The sequence below is a fragment of the Canis lupus genome, chromosome 17, assembly GCF_003254725.2.
Source record: "Canis lupus dingo isolate Sandy chromosome 17, ASM325472v2, whole genome shotgun sequence".
NCBI lineage: Eukaryota > Metazoa > Chordata > Mammalia > Carnivora > Canidae > Canis > Canis lupus.
In genome coordinates, this window is record NC_064259.1 from 22,626,304 (window position 1) to 22,641,993 (window position 15,690).

Below are 15,690 nucleotides of genomic sequence, written 5' to 3' on the forward strand. Positions count from 1 at the left end.
AAATAAATCAAAACCACAGTGAGATAACATCTCACACCAGTCAGAATGGCTAGTATCAAAAACAAACAGATAACAAATGCTACAGGGGTGTGGAGAAAAGGGAACCCTTGTCCACTGTTGGTGGGAATGTAAACTGGTGCTGCCGCTATGGAAAATAGTATGGAGGTTCCTCAAGAAATTAAAAATAGAACTACTAAATGAGCCCCACTTCTACGTGTATATCTAAATGAAATGAAACTAATATCTCAAAGAGATGTCTGCACTCCCATGTTCACAATAGCATTATTCACAATAACCAAGTTATGGAAAAAACTTAAGTCTGTGTCAGTGGATAAATGGATCAAGAAATGTGGTTTATATCTATAGTAGGATATTATTCAGCCTTAGAAAAAGGAAATTCTGTCATTTGCAAGAACATGGATGAAACTAGAGGGAATTATGCTAAGTGAAATAAAGCAGACAACAGATAGACAAATGGTATCACTTATATGTGGGACCTAATTTTTTTTTCTAAAGGTTGAACTCCTAGAAAGGGAGAGTGGAAAAGGAGTTGGCAGGGATCTGGAGGTGGAAGAGATAAGGAGAGGTTGGTAAAAGGGTAAGAATTTTCAGCTATAAAAAAAAAAAAAAAAAAACAACAACAGAATTTTCAGCCATAAGATGAATAAGGTCTGAGGATCTAATATATAACATGGTGACTGTAGTTGATAACATCACTGTATGACTGAAATTTGCTGAGAAAGTAGAATTTAAATGTTCTTACAAAAATAAATAAACATGTGAGATGAAGAATATGTTAATTAACTCGATGGGGAAAAGCCTTTCACAGGGTATCTGTATATCAAATCATCACATTTTAACTTTAGATACCTTATAATTTTTATATTGCCAGTAAAGCTGAAAAACAAAACTAAACTAAAAAACTATTTCCTCATCTATAGAAGGAAGGCTTTAGACCAGAAAGAAGACTCGGTGGTTCTCTTTCTTTTCTGATATTCTGTGATTCAATTATTCTGGTCTGTTTTGAAGAAGGATACAAATGAGGACTGACCCATCAGGAAAATAGGCAGTGGCTCACCAGCTTCTAAGAAGACATGGAGTGGGCCTAGAAGAAATGCCACATACACACCCTCTCTGTTCTGTTTCCATGGAGTTTGGTTCTCCTGGAACGCTGTGTCTGTGGAGGAAGGGAAGCATATTTCCTGTAGGCAGTTGCTTATGCTTCCTTGGCCCTCTGGAAAAGACGCAGCATGAAGAAGCCGAAAGCTCACAGGGCTTGAAAATGATAAGACCTGGATGTTGGTGCCAAACTGGGTGTGTGAGCTTGGCATCTCCATTTGCTCATCTGTAACGCACAGAAAACCTGCCCTGCCCACCTCACAAGACTGTTGGGAAAAGGCCTCTCCAAACATTAAGTGCTAGACAGGTGTGTAATATCGTTAGGACAATCCAGTCAAAATGTCTGATAGGACATGAGAAAATGTGGGGACAAATGGGCCATAGTCTAGAGACACATGGAGGACTTCTGAAATATTTGTACATTCTAGAAAATTAAGAAGAAAGCTGGTCTTTCTGAGTCTGTCTGGTAAGAAACACGCCATGGTTGTTGAACCAGTAAAATTTGGAGGATTGTAATTCCAGCTCTGCCATTTACCAGCCAAGTGACTCTGTACACATCACTTCACCTCCCTTGAGTCTCAGTTTTCTCATCTATAAAATAGGTATAAGGGACGCCTGGGTGGCTCAGTAGTTGGGCATCTGCCTTTGGCTCAGGGTGTGATCCTGGGGTCCCAGATCGAGTCCCACATTGAGCTCCCCACGGGGAGCCTGCTTCTCCCTCTGCCTATGTCTCTGCCTCTCTCTGTGTCTCTCATGAATAAATAAATAGAATCTTTAAAAAATATAGGTATAATATCCTTGCCCTTACTACTTCCCAAAGTTATCACTGCTCAAATAAGGTTATGTTCCTAAAAATGTGGCCCACTGTAAAGGTGCGCATATACTGGGCATCCGTGCTTCTGCAAATGTTCGGTACTTAGCAGGGGCTGAGCCAGTGAGACATATCCAGCCTTCAGCACCAGAGGCGGTGAAATAGATGCCTTCATAAGAGGATCTTTGGACAATTCTAAGGCTTTATCTGTGCCTAAAACTTTCCTCTCCTCCCGGGTCTGGAATCCTTCCCATTAGAATTACTCCTGTGGGTTGCATTCAGTTAAGAGACAGCCCAGAGCACAATGGTGTCCAGGCAAGGGCCAAGGAAGGGCTCGTATCCCATCTCAACTCCACCCAGCAGAGCCTGTTCCTACCTGGAATATTCTTGAACTGTCACAGACAGCCTGCCATAAGGACCACCATATATGTTACCTGGAAGTTAGGGAACAAGAGAACAGGGTTTAAATGAGCAACTGTTCCCTGGAATGGGAGAGTAGCTCTTCCCCTGCCTCCCATTAGTAACTAGAGCTCTGGGAAGAGAAAATTCTAACGAGGGAATCTTGTCTGCACCAAACCTTAGCTCTCAAGGAATTGAAACCATATAATCCAAGAGAGAGTAGTACAATGGGAACCAGGCAGGAAGCCCAACATTAGCCCTGGTTGCTGAAAGTCATGGGCAAATGCTGGATGACAGACCAGAGTAGCAAGGTGCTCATCTGTGTTCTGCAGGGAGGAAGCAGTAAAGGATAGCATGACCACCACCATCTTGCCTGACCTCATATTCTTGCTGAAGGTCAGTCCTTCTGGCTCAGGCTATGGGGGAAATCTACAGTGTGTGATAAGGAGCTGACCTCTGAGATGAGCTCTTAGCCTTCCCCCAAAGTACTTCTTAAGCACTTCCTGCACCGTTTTTTTTGGTAACAGGGTCAGACCCTGAGCACTAGGGAGCTTTGGTGAACAAGAATAAGGAGCTACAGCCACTCCAAGGTCAGAGTGTCCACGTGGACTCCGGTGACTTCCGTGCCCCTCCTTTCTCTCCAGATGAGACACCTCATTGTCTGAGGCTTGTGAATCCTCCAGGGAGAGCTGGGAACTGGACTCTGGGCAATAAACAGAGACAGTGAACACGCCACCAGGGGAGGGAAGGAGGCTTTCCTTCAGTGATGGCAGCACAATAGCCCAGGACGTAGCTTCCTATAAACCTTGGCAGTACAGCCTCGCAGCCAAGGGCACACTCACCTCATAGAAAGAGGGCAGGTCTTTGGCCAGGCAGCTTCTCCACTTTCTAGACAAGCTGACAGGACAAGGAAAGGGCTTTCATTTAGTTGAATGAAGGCTCTAACCTCACCCTGCCCTGTGTGTCCATTCTCTCACCTTTAGAGTCTGAGAAACTTATCCATGGAGAGAAGGCTAAGGAAGAAGACATGCATAGGGCAACCTGCACATCCTCCCTGAACCCCTGGTTTTGAGGAATGGGGAATAAAGGACTATTTATTATAAAAGGCCTTGTTGGTCTGGATGAAGGCCTGGAAGTGAAACCTTTACAGCATTTTCAAAGCTTCCCTCAATCTTAAAGCAAAATTTACCTTGGGGAGCCTGGGTCACTCAGTCAGTTAAGCATCTGACTCTTGATTTTAGCTCAGGTCATGATCTCATGGTCATGAGATTGTGCCCCTCATCAGTCTCTGCGTGGGAGTGTGAAGCCTGTGTGGGATTCTCTCCCCACTCTCTGTCTCTCCCCCCAACTGTGGGCTCTCTCCCTTTCAATCTCAAATTTAAAAAAGAAATTTAAAAAATTTAAAGCAAAATTGATCTGAAGACCAGATCTTTTTAAGAACAGATATTATGTTAACACAACAGTACAGATGATTCTTCTAGTCCTACTTACAGTCTGTTCACATTTCTCATACTAGTATCTGTGCTTTTTGATAAGTTTGAACATCCACAGGGTATTAGGAAAAAGAAACACTGAGCCATGTTCTCCCAGTCATTTCATTTAGTGATTCTCTGACTTTTTAATCAGGGTTTCCCTTGAGGCTCTCAAAACACATCACCATGATGCAGGCCACTCTCTAATATTTATGGGGCCCAGGACAAGAGTGCAAATGGAGGCCCATACACATAGGTCTAATATTTAAAACTTACAGATAAAGCTAACAAACAAAATACATTATACCATCCTATCCTGACAAATACATATTCACAATGACTTAGAGTTCAAATGTAGAACTCTTCTTCTTCTTGGAATCCTACTATACAGAGAGAGCCTGTCCCCAAATGCTCAGCCCTGGGCTCATGGACTCCTTTTCCTATCCCTCCTCCCCTTGCCCATGTCCCAAACCACGTGTCCAAGCTCCATCAACACACTCCACTAATAGCCATCCAGTTTGCCACTCTTTGACCCTAGGGGCGCATAGACTAGCCATACTGGCTTTGATCTCTGCCTTCAGTGCAATAGACATGGAAAAGAGGCCTGAAAAAGACTGGAAGCAGGTTTGAGGCCATTTGGGCAGGGAATTCTAGGTTCCCTAAAGATTCCCTAGGAATCTAGAGAATGTTCTCAAAGAGGGGCATGGACTTTAGTTAGTCATATTTTCTTGGCCCTGTGAACTCCTTACTCATAAAGAGAAGCATGGTTGAAGGAGGGTTGTAGTGGGAGTCCTCTAAATTCTAGAGCCAAGGGTAGGAGGGGAATCTAAGGGCATTACTGCATTGTTAAAATGCCCATACTACCAAAAGCAATCTACAGATTCCATGCAATCCCTATAAAAATTCCAATGGCATTTTTCACAGAAATAGGAAAATTGATTTTAAATTAGTAAGAAACCACCAACAAAACAAAACAACACCAAAGAGCCAAAGCAATCTTGAGAAAGAAGAACAAAGCAGTAGGCACTATGTTCCCTGATTTCAAATTGTATTACAAAGCTATAGTAATTAAAATAGAATAGTGTTGGGGCACCTCGGTGGTTCAGTTGGTTAAGAATCTGACTCTTGTTTTCAGCTCAGGTCATGATCTCAGGGTGTGACACTGAGCCCAGTGTTAAGATTCTCTCCTTCCCTCTCCCAGTGCTGTTCTCCCCACCCCCACCCCACTCATGCTCTCTCTTTCTTTCTAAAAACAAAACAAAACAGTATGGTATTGGCATAAAAACAGACACATAGATAAATGGAACAGAATAGAGAGCCCTGAAGTAAACCCATACATATATGGTCAATTATCTTATGACAAAGGAGCCAAGAATACACATTGGGGAAACGATAGTCTCTTCAATAAATGGTGTTGGGAAAACCAGGCAGCTACATCCAAAAGAATGAAGCTGGACCACTTTCTTACACCATACATAAGAATTAACTCATAATGGATTAAAGACTTGAGCACAAGACCTGAAACCATGAAACTCCTAGAAGAAAACATAGGCAGTAAGCTCCCTGACACAGGTCGTGGTGATGATTTTTTAGATTTGACATCAAAAGCAAAGGTAACAAAAGCAAAAATCAACAGGTAGGGTTATATCAAACTAATAAGATTCTGGTATATAAGAGGTTAATAATCAAACTATGTAAAGAACTCATACAAGCAATAGCAAAAAAAAAAAAATCCAATTTAAAAATGGGCAGAGGATATGAATAGATTTTTTACCAAAGAAGGCATACAAATACCCACCAGGAACATGAAAATATCACTAATCATCAGAAAGATGCAAATCAAAACCACAATGAGATATCACCCCACACTTGTCAGAATGGCTATTAACCAAAAGACAAGAAATAATAAGTATTGGTGAGAATGTGGAGGAAAGAGAACCCTTGTGCAGTTAGTAGGAATGTATATTGGTGTAGCCACTGCAGGAAGCAATATGGAGGTTCTTCAAGAATATAAAAATAGAACTACCATATGATCCAGCAATCCTCCTATTTCTGGGTATTTATCTGAAGAAAGTGAAATTATTAGCTCAAAAAGATATCTATACCCCCTTGTTCATTACATCATTATTTATAATAGCTAAGACATGGACATAACTTTAGTGTCTCTCAACAGATGAATGGATAAAGGAATCACACACACATGTATACACAATGGGATATTACTCAGCAATAATAAAGAAGGAAATCTTGCCATTTGTGACAACTTGGATGGTCTTTGAGGGCGTTATGCTAAGTGAGATAAGTCAGAGAAAGTCTAATACCCTATGATCTCATGTCTATGTGGAATCTGAAAAAAGACAGCAACACAGAGAACAGATTGATGGTGGGGATTGAGGTGGGTGAAATGGGACAAGGGAGTCAGAAGGCTGCAAACTTCCAGTCATGAAATAAATAAGTCATGGGGATGTAACGTACGGCACAGTGACTATTCTAAGTAACACCGCATTGCATATCTGAAAGTCACTAAGAGAATAAATCTTAAAAGTTCTCATAAGAAAAAAAGATTCTATAATTATGGATGGTGACAGATGATGTAACTAGAGTTATTGTGGTAATCATTAGGACTACATGCAAATATCTCATCATTATGTTATACACCTGAAATGAATATAATGTATGTTGATTACACCTCAAATCAAAAAGGAGGGCATTATTGTTATGTAAAGCCTTCTTAATCTAGGAACCCAGGGTGCTCACCCAGTCACCCCCTGACTTTGGGCATGCCACCTCAACCCTCTGGGGCCCAATTTCTTCATCTGTAAAATGTGGGTTTCAAGTCAAGAAGTTTTAAGTTCCTTTACAGAATAAAATCCTATACTTCCATTCTAAAGTGAGTTCCAATAACGCAGATGGAGGACCTGCCATAGGCCAAGCACTGGTGAGTGCTCCTGCACCCGTGATCCTGTTTCATACATGATTCCATCACTCCACAGCCCCCTTCCCAGCCAGGCTAGTGCTCTGCCCAGACTAGAGATCCCACAGATGGCCAGACTAAACACGATGCCACGCTAAGTGTATGGGCCTCACCAGGGAACATCCACAATGCGAACAGACATACAGTCCACCTGCAGCAGTCCCAAGGGGCAGGGCAGAGAGGCAGACACTTCCTAAGAGCCCCAGGGGACAGTGAGTGCCTCCAGGCCAGGCTACAGGTGGGGAGCAGCTGCTCAGGGCTGCAGTTCAGACACAATTCCAAGCTCACAAAAAACAATAAAAAATTCCTGTGTCATATTAGCTCCCGAAGGTAAAGATCTGGGCCAGGCCAAGAGTAGTAGTGGGGAAAAGGAAGCTAAAACTGAAGGAGGCATAAAGGTCAATCCCACGATCCTTGTGGGAAGACTGAGGCAGGCCTACATGTGTTTGGAACAAGGCTTCTCCACCCCTTTTCTGTTTTTTGCAGCTTCTCTAGCTCCTCACAGCCACAAGCATGTGAAAACATCTCTTTGAAAGGCCCCTGTTCTTTTTTTTTTTTTTTTTTTTTTTTTTAAGATTTTACTTATTTATTTGACAGAGAGAGAGAGAGAGCACAGAGTGAGTGGCAGACAGAGGGAGAAACAGGCTTCCCAAGGAGCAGGGAGCCTGATGCAGGACTGAAGCCCAGGATCATGACCTGAACCGAAGTCAGATGCTTAACTGACTGAGCCACCCAGGTGCCCCGGAAGGCCTCTGTTCTTGAGGGCAAGTTGGCCCATACTCCATTTCTCTTTAGTTAGCTTGCCCTCCTCGGATCATGGCTATTTGACCTTGAGCAAGTTTCTTACTTGTTCAGCCCTCAGTTTTCTCAACTGTAAAATGAGCCTTCTGATGACTAGAGAAGACCTGTTAGTGCCTGACACAGAAGTGGTCAGTAATTGGTAGGTATTACTATTATTTTCCTCTCAAATGGGAGCAAGAAAATGAGAGGCAGCCTTTATGGAGACCAATCATCCTTGCTGTCTTCCCTAGAGGACAAATGGGCCACCCCTTCCTGTAGGACATAGGTCTTGGGCATGTCATGTCAGGCACAGGACAGCTTGTAGTCACACAGCCATCAGCCAGCCAAGCACACAGCACGTCCTGAGGCCTCATCAAATATTGACGCAGTGTATCAGGTCTTCTGAACACAATACGCTGCTTCTCAAACAGAAGCCTGACCTTCTCTGACCCCAGAGGAGGGTGAGAGCTTTTTAAATCCCTTAAGTGGCTGCCAATCTAGTAAATCATCAGGGGCAAACATCATGTGTGCCATCCCTTTCAGGGCAGGATGAAAGCTCCACTGCTGCTTTTAGGTTTTTCGGCTAACCCAGCTCCCCAAGAAGGGATGAGAAGATGAAAAGTAATGTTGGAAGCACCTCCTCTGTGCCCAGCACCAGACAAAGGGCCAGGCATGCACGATCAGATTCAATTTCCCACAGGAACCCTATAAAGTAGGTGGTCCTGGCTATAGTTTATAGATGAAGGCACTGAGATAGAAGGGGATTAAGTAGGCAACTCAACCAAGATCACATTTTTCCAGGGTGGAGTCGAGATTTAGATCTGCATCTAAAATCCATGTGCTTCTGCAAACACCACTCAGGATATGGGAACTGAGAGAGGGGAGAAATCCCTAGGGTCGGGCCCACTTAGAAAACTAGCCACAGCACAGAGCAAAGTCAAAACTGTAAGTTCTATTGGCCCCCACCAAGCAATCCCTGACCAGATCCCCTCTTCTGACCCTCAGAACCAAACCTGGTGTTCGGCTTCTTTGTAAATGAAATGACATCTATTTCTTAAGAACCCCCATTAATAATGCCATTAATAATAGGCATTTACTGAACTGCCCTGTGATGGGGTCCTGAGGTAGACTGGGACAGGATGGGACACAGGAGTGGCACATCCATTTCTTAGCACAGCTGAAAATCAGTATGGCCCTCGAGTTATTTATAATCTACTTACAAGTCACATGAATCATCATCATAATCAGCGTTTATTTATAAAATATATTAGAGTTTAGACATTAACTCCCCAACAGGGCACCGGCAAAGGAATATCATACCTCTCATGTGATCTTCATGACAAGCCTATGAGTTCAGTAGGGATCATGGTGAGGAAAGAGTGGTCACAGAGTAGTTAAGTGACTACCCCCCGAGTCCCACAGCTAGTTAGTGGCTGAGTCAGGATGTGAACCCATGTCTGTCTTACCAATTATATGAACCACCATTTTAGAGCTGGCCATTTTAGAGATTAAAAAATAAAAACAACGGGCAGAGAAATGAAGTGGAATGGCTTGCCCGAGGTCACACAGCCAGCCGGGATTTGAACCCACACAGTCTGGCTCCAGAGGCTCAGTACTTAACCACCCTTCTCTTCCCCCAAAAGGACTTAATTTCTCCACCGAGTCCCCCTCCTTGAGGAGCAGAAAACTAAGTTCTGTCAATTTGTGATTCCTCTTGCCTTTCTCTGAGGTGTCTAGAAGGTCTGGGGGGCTTGCAAAGCGCCAAGGGGCATCTCATGCTCGGGTTGGTCTGGGGTTCACTGACACATCTAGACCACAATCCACGTGTCTCATGCAAGTGCCCCAGCTTGTCTCTGCTCCTGTCCTCCTTCAGAGTGTTCCATCCTTGGGGCAGGGGACTCATTTCCCTATTCTGTGCCATGCAGGCCCAAGGAAGTTCTGTGAGGCCTTGAATGATTTACCACAAAATTGTCCCCTTAGGGGGCCTTGCCACCTGCCTGGGGTTCCTTTTCTCTGGGCCTGCTGCTCTCAGCAGCCCTCTCTACCACCCCGGCTCAGTTCTCTTGTACTCACATAGATGTTTCCTCCTGACCTTCTGGCTGTGCCCAGAGTCCCCCCTGGTATCCTAAAGTTTATCCTGTCCCAAAACAAGAAGATGCCTTTGTGTCTTCTTTTGCCCTGCCATGTACATCCCTCCCTGGGGTGGGAGGTTCAGAAAGGCCAGGCTGCCTGGGGGTGGTGTGGGCGTTATAGCAGGAGATGGAAATGATTGGAGAGCAGAAAAACAAAAACAGAAAACTTTGAGTGATACAAAAAACAAAACAAAAAAAACAAACATAGTGAGGGAGATCTGAGAGAGTGAACTTCAGAATGCTTCACAGAATAAATGTTTTTAAGGGCAGTAGTATAGCAACTAAGCATCCATCAACAGAGAGGAGAAGAAAGACAAATATTTCTTCCTGGCAAGCCAAGGGGTACCAGTCCTCACAGAGCCAGAGAAATTGAAGGGATTTTATCCTATATGCTCAAATCAGAGCCAAGACAAGACTCCGAACATTTGTCATTCACAAGTACCTGCTATGGGCCTGGTCCTGGGGATGCAGTTGAGAATGACATAACACAGAAGATGTGCAGCAGGGGCACCTGGGTGGCTCAGTGGCTGAGCATCTGCCTTTGGCTCAGGGTGTGATCCCAGGATCCTAGGATCCAGTCCCACGTTGGGCTCCCTGCATGGAGCCTGCTTCTCCCTCTGCCTATGTCTCTGTCTCTCTCTGTGTGTCTCTCATGAATAAATAAATAAAATAAAAAAAAAGAAAGAAAGAAAGAAAGAAAGAAAGAAAGAAAGAAAGAAAGAAAGAAAGAAAGAAAGATAGATGTGGAGCAGGCCCAGGACTGGTGACAGGCCAACAGGGCCAGCATTCCAGGTGGATGTTATGGCCATATGTCCTCAAAGCCACTAGCCCCCAGAGTGATGGGTAGCCGTGAGGCCGCAGACGAAAAGCTCCTGGAAGCGTGCCAGCTCACAGTGAGTGCTCCGCAGACAGCAGCTGCTATAATGATTATCCCGATTTTGAATCTTCCCTACTCAGGAGCCACATCACAGTTTGGGGTCACAGGGACACCCCTGCTGTAGGCAGAGGCCAGGCAGAGGAAGCCAGGCACACCACCTCACTCTCAGTGGCCCCCGGGGGCCTGAAGTCTCCCTGTGTCTGCAGCCCAGGGCCCCAGACATTAACCTTGGCTCAAGTACTCCAGGCCCCAGAGCCTGGAGAGAAACCTGCTTCCCAGCACGACTCCCACATTCCTTCTGGGTGGAATGCCTTTATATGGCCAGGTCCCAGGGGAGAGATTCCATTAACTCTTTACATACCTTTACAAAACCCCACAAAGGGAGAACAATTTCTCCACTATCCTCAGAAAATGCTGATGCCAAGAGAACATTTTTTATTTGATTATCATCCCATCTCCTCTTGATGAGATCCTGTAGTGTGAGCTACCCAAAGCGAGGATCTGTCTGAGTACTTAGGGACAGGACTGAATAATCTGGGGGGTGGGAGGGGAGTTAAAGAGAGTTTGTTTAACTGGGTTTAGTGTTGCATGCCTGCTATGTACAAAGCATGGTGTGAGGTATACAAGGTTGGATAAGATGAAATTCTTGACTTCAAGAATTCCTAATACAAGAAAGTAAACAAATCCTGGTGAATAAAAAGGAACAAGTCACTTCGTGAATATCATGGGCTTTAGGAAAAAGGAACAAGTAATGTGAAAGGAAGGTGACCCCCTTATCATCAGGCACTCATAAAAAGCCTGAGTTTTGAAGTAGAGGGCTAACTGGAAAGGGACAAGCCAAGTGTGGCTATTTGATACTCCCCCCACCCCCCCAAAGTGACTGGATAAGGTCAGGGCACGAGAAAGGATCCTGCTTATCTATGACACATCCTCCCCATCACTGTGGCTGCCCGACCCACCTGTATAACCCGGCCACCTTATCAGGAGCCCTGTCTGGCACAGCAAGTGAGGGTCAGCACAGCAAGGAGGGTAGCAAGCTGGCTCCAGGTCCTTTTCAGGAAAATGTTAAAGTTCAGGCTATCACTAGGCTGTAGCAACAACAGCCTTCTAGAAGGCCTCCGTGGTGCCAGGCACTCCCTACCTCAATCCACAGTAGATAGGACTTCCATTCTGAACTCTAAAAGCCAATTTGAATCATGTCATTGTCAGTGTGTCCCCTGCCCTGAACCTTCAGTGGCTGCTTCCCACTGCCAAGCTCCTATTTGAACTCCTCAGCCCTATATCTAGTGCCCTTTACCATGTGACTGAAGTTTACCTTTCCAGCTTCACCCCTCACTCAGGCTGGTCCCCGGCCTACAACATTCTCCCCTGGCTGCACCTGTTGAAATCCTACCCTCACTCTCAGAGCCAGTCTCAAATGCCCCAAGGGGCTTCCCTGGCCCACCCCTCCCCCCCTCTCGCCCCCTCCCCCCACCTCCTGAAATGACCTGATATTTTATACCTGTCTGGTGTCACCTGTCCCACTCGACCTGGTATGGGGCCTCCCTTACTTACTCCACTCTTTTGGAAGCTCCCTGAGGCCAGTTCTCTCTCTCTGAGGCCCAGATCTGCAGGCAGTAAAGGTGCTTTTATTGCCTCGAGTCTCTTGCTATCCGTGTTCCATCCACACCTGTTCCCTCTCACAAAGCAAGGGGTCAAGGCCACTGAAAGACTGGGGAGATTCTTTATTGGTGATGTTGCTGTGGGTCAGCTTTGACCTTTGCATAGAATGAAAATGCTATCAAGTCCTAATGGGCCCCTCCTACCTCTCCTCACCTTGAATAGCTTGGTTTATCATTTGGTATAAAGTGAATTGATTAGGGACTGGCCGGGCATTCCTCCCGTGTTGACTTCTGGCTCAGAACTTCCACAGGACATCGGCCCACTCCTGAACCAAGGAAGCTGTGTCTTACCCCAGCTTTTCTTCCCAGACAACTCCTCTGGTTCTCATCCTACCACTCTGACTTCTCTCCAGGGCCCTCTCCCTCCAGCCTCCAAGTCCCCTTGGTCCTCAGCCCTCTTCCCTTCCTGATGGTCTCTCCCTCCGAGGATGGACCCATTCCTTCAGCGTTGGCCATCTCTTCCAGGTTGTGGTCCTCAAAACCTCCAAAACTCAAGTTCCTATCTCCCAACAGCCTTCGGGCATTGGTGCTGGTACATGCAGAGAGCATCGCAGACTCAGCATGCTGTTGCCCCAAATACCCCAATCCAAACTGAACTCTTTCTCCTCCTCCTCCTATATTTTCTTGTTTTCCAGTGTGAGTGGGCCCTGGAAACCCCACCCCTGTCCTCAAGTGCTCTCAGAAGTGAGCACTCTCCAAATCCACTCCTGAGCCACCCTTTCACCTGACTGTGCCTGTTTCCCCTCCGGCCTGGCTGCTGCCACTCCTCCCTCTTCTTCGGGCCACCTCCCCCAGCACCATGCACAGATGCACCCCTTCCCTGCCTGTCCAACTTCTTCCTGTGTCCCAGCAAGGCATGGGTTCCCTCCTTTTCCAAGTATGTCTGTAGGCTGACAATGGAGTAGCAGACTGCCCTTCAGCCAGGTCCTACGTCCTCACACCGCTCACCACTCACAGCACCCCTGGCCAGGCTCGGGTACATCTCAGACTGACACCATCAGTGTTCCTAACTGGAAACACCCTGGACCAGCTGTAACCCCTCCCTGTCCCTCAGGGTCCAACCCAATCTCTCTTCTGGTACAATGACTCTGGCATCTCCCTCTTCAGTCGTAGCACCCTTGTTCATTATCAGCCTCAAACATCCATCCCATGATTATTTCCTCCCTCCACAGGCTCCCCTGAGCTATGCTCCCACTTCCATTCCAGCACTGAGCACTTAGCCTTGAGTCTGTATCTCCCTCCACACTGTGAAGCTGGAGATGGGACTCATCAGTCTTGTGTCCCGAGTGTTCTACAATGGTCTTTTCATACGATAAGTGCTCAGTTAATGAAGACATCCTAAATGGCTGCCTGCCCACCAGCCGTGTGCTAAGTCAGAAGTGAAGTACCAGGTGAACCCAGAACACCTGTCCTCTTAAAATGGCTGAATATGGACCTACAAGATGAGTAACAGCAGCAGGACACCAAGGGAGAGCTTCAGACTGAGGGCTGTAGGACTTCTAAGAGAGAAGAGATGACCAGAGACTGGGGCTTCAAAGGCATCCAATAAAACAGTAGGTAGAAAGAGTATGAGGTTAATGCAGAGAAGAGAAGGAGAACAGAAAGGACAGTTGAGGAGGCAAAATGGCACAAGGCTAATAAAAGACAGTAAGTAGACCTGTTTGGGGAAGCCAGGACAGAGAAATGGGCTGGAGTCCAACTGCAGAGGTGGATAAATACAGGCTGATAACAATAATTTAGCTAACTTTTATTGAGTAACTACTAGACTAATCTCTGTTTTGTTCCCAAATTATCTCATTTATTCCTTACTACCTTCTGAGGTAATTTCTGTGATGATACCCATTATACAGATGAGGAAACAAAGGCACAGAATGGTCATATTACTTGCCAGAGTCACATAGTGATTAAGTGGTAGAGCAGGAGTTCAAACCCAAAGCGTTTGAGGCCAGAGATCTCACTCTTATCTGTTATCTTCAATAGCCTCTTGGGATGATAAGACTTGGTCTTTATCCTGACGAAGCATGGAGATATTAAAAATGGGCAGGCAGGAAGTGGAGAGAAAGAAGGGTGTCACGGACCCACAGGAAGTTGGAGTGTTCCTCTACAAGCACTCTATAGTTTAAATTTGAAAGGGAAAACCCAAGTCTATGGGGTTGATTGAGAAGCAAAAGGCAAAACAATGCTGAGAAAGAGCCCTGAACTTCCAAGTGAAATCTGAATTTGAATTCCATCTCAGTACTGATTCAGGCAACTCAATCCTTTCTTGGGTACTCAGTTTTTCCATCTGTAAATTGATAGAACTGGGGTCCCTTCCAGCTCTGAAGCTCTGTGGTTTTTATGAGGATTCTGTGATGTGAGAAGATGGCTACCTGAGTAAACCCATGGCATAGGATCAGCCAAACATCCTTTGGCTCCACTTCAGCCCCACACCCTTTATGGAGCCTTCCTGATATACCCTCTAACTCCAGTGCCCTTATTTGCACCACACATTGGTCACCTGGCATATGCAGCCTCATGATATTGCGGGATTTTGAGGGTTGTGTCCTCAACTAAACCCACAACTCCTGGAGGCCAGTATGGTCTTGTATCCTACATCTCTGGGTTCCTCTCTCAGCATCTAGTTCTGTACATAAACATAAGAGATCTTTAATAAAGACACTGAATTTTTAATAACCTACAGGGTCTGTAGGCGCTAAGGTTACCTTCTCTGTATTTTTAGGTCAATCTTTATACCATACACCAATGAACCAGGATACATTCCTGTGACAGAGTTCCAGCCTGCGTGAGCTTTGTACCCTTGCTACAGTCATAGACCCCGTAGGCCAACCAGGGACACCTGGCTGGCTCAGTGGTTGAGCTACCTTTGGCTCAGGTTGTGATCCCAGAGTCCTAAGATCGAGTCCCACATCAGGCTCGCCGCAGGGAGCCTGCTTCTCCCTCTGTCTATGTCTCTGCCTCTCTCTCTGCATTTCTCATAAATAAATAAAATCTTTAAAAAACAAAACAAAGACCGAGCAATGCCACTTCTTAGCTGAGTGATTCTTAATCCCTTTAAGCATCCTTCATCTGAAAAACCCAACTAGTAATACCTACTCTTAATGGGGTGTGTGAGAATTAATAAGACAATATGGGTAAATGCATTTTGTATTCTATGAAATTCTATCTAAATATAAGGTAATATAAACTCTCCAAGGCCCTGAACTGGGTTCAGGCCCTGACTTCAAAGCTGTATGACTTTGGACTAGCCATTTAACTTCTAGTCTCTTCCATTGTCATATGCATGCTCTTCCCATAAAATTTCTGTGGTCCAACTTGACATGCTTTCCCACCCCTCCCCACTCCAAGGCTCTGAGCCTGGCTTAAGAATCCTGATGCCTACGCAAGTAGAATGAATGCTTTCTTTTTTTGGGCCTTCAGTTTAGATGATTCACGCCTTACCTGCAACTGGCTTCATTCTGATTATAT

The 15,690-nt window shown here is 45.4% G+C and overlaps 1 long non-coding RNA gene across 5 annotated transcripts in view; it reads right to left on the reverse strand.

Moving 5' to 3' along the window:
• LOC125752806 (uncharacterized) overlaps positions 1 to 15,690 on the reverse strand; it is a 145,040-nt gene that overhangs the window by 49,240 nt on the left and 80,110 nt on the right. The window contains exon 1 of one of the 5 annotated variants that reach the window (XR_007403146.1): positions 1,052 to 1,117. The exons of 3 other annotated variants lie outside the window; for them this stretch is intronic. This is a non-coding gene — a long non-coding RNA (uncharacterized LOC125752806). Of the gene's footprint in view, positions 1 to 1,051; positions 1,118 to 15,690 lie in introns of those variants that run through there. One more of the 5 variants, XR_007403148.1, reaches the window with a different exon arrangement.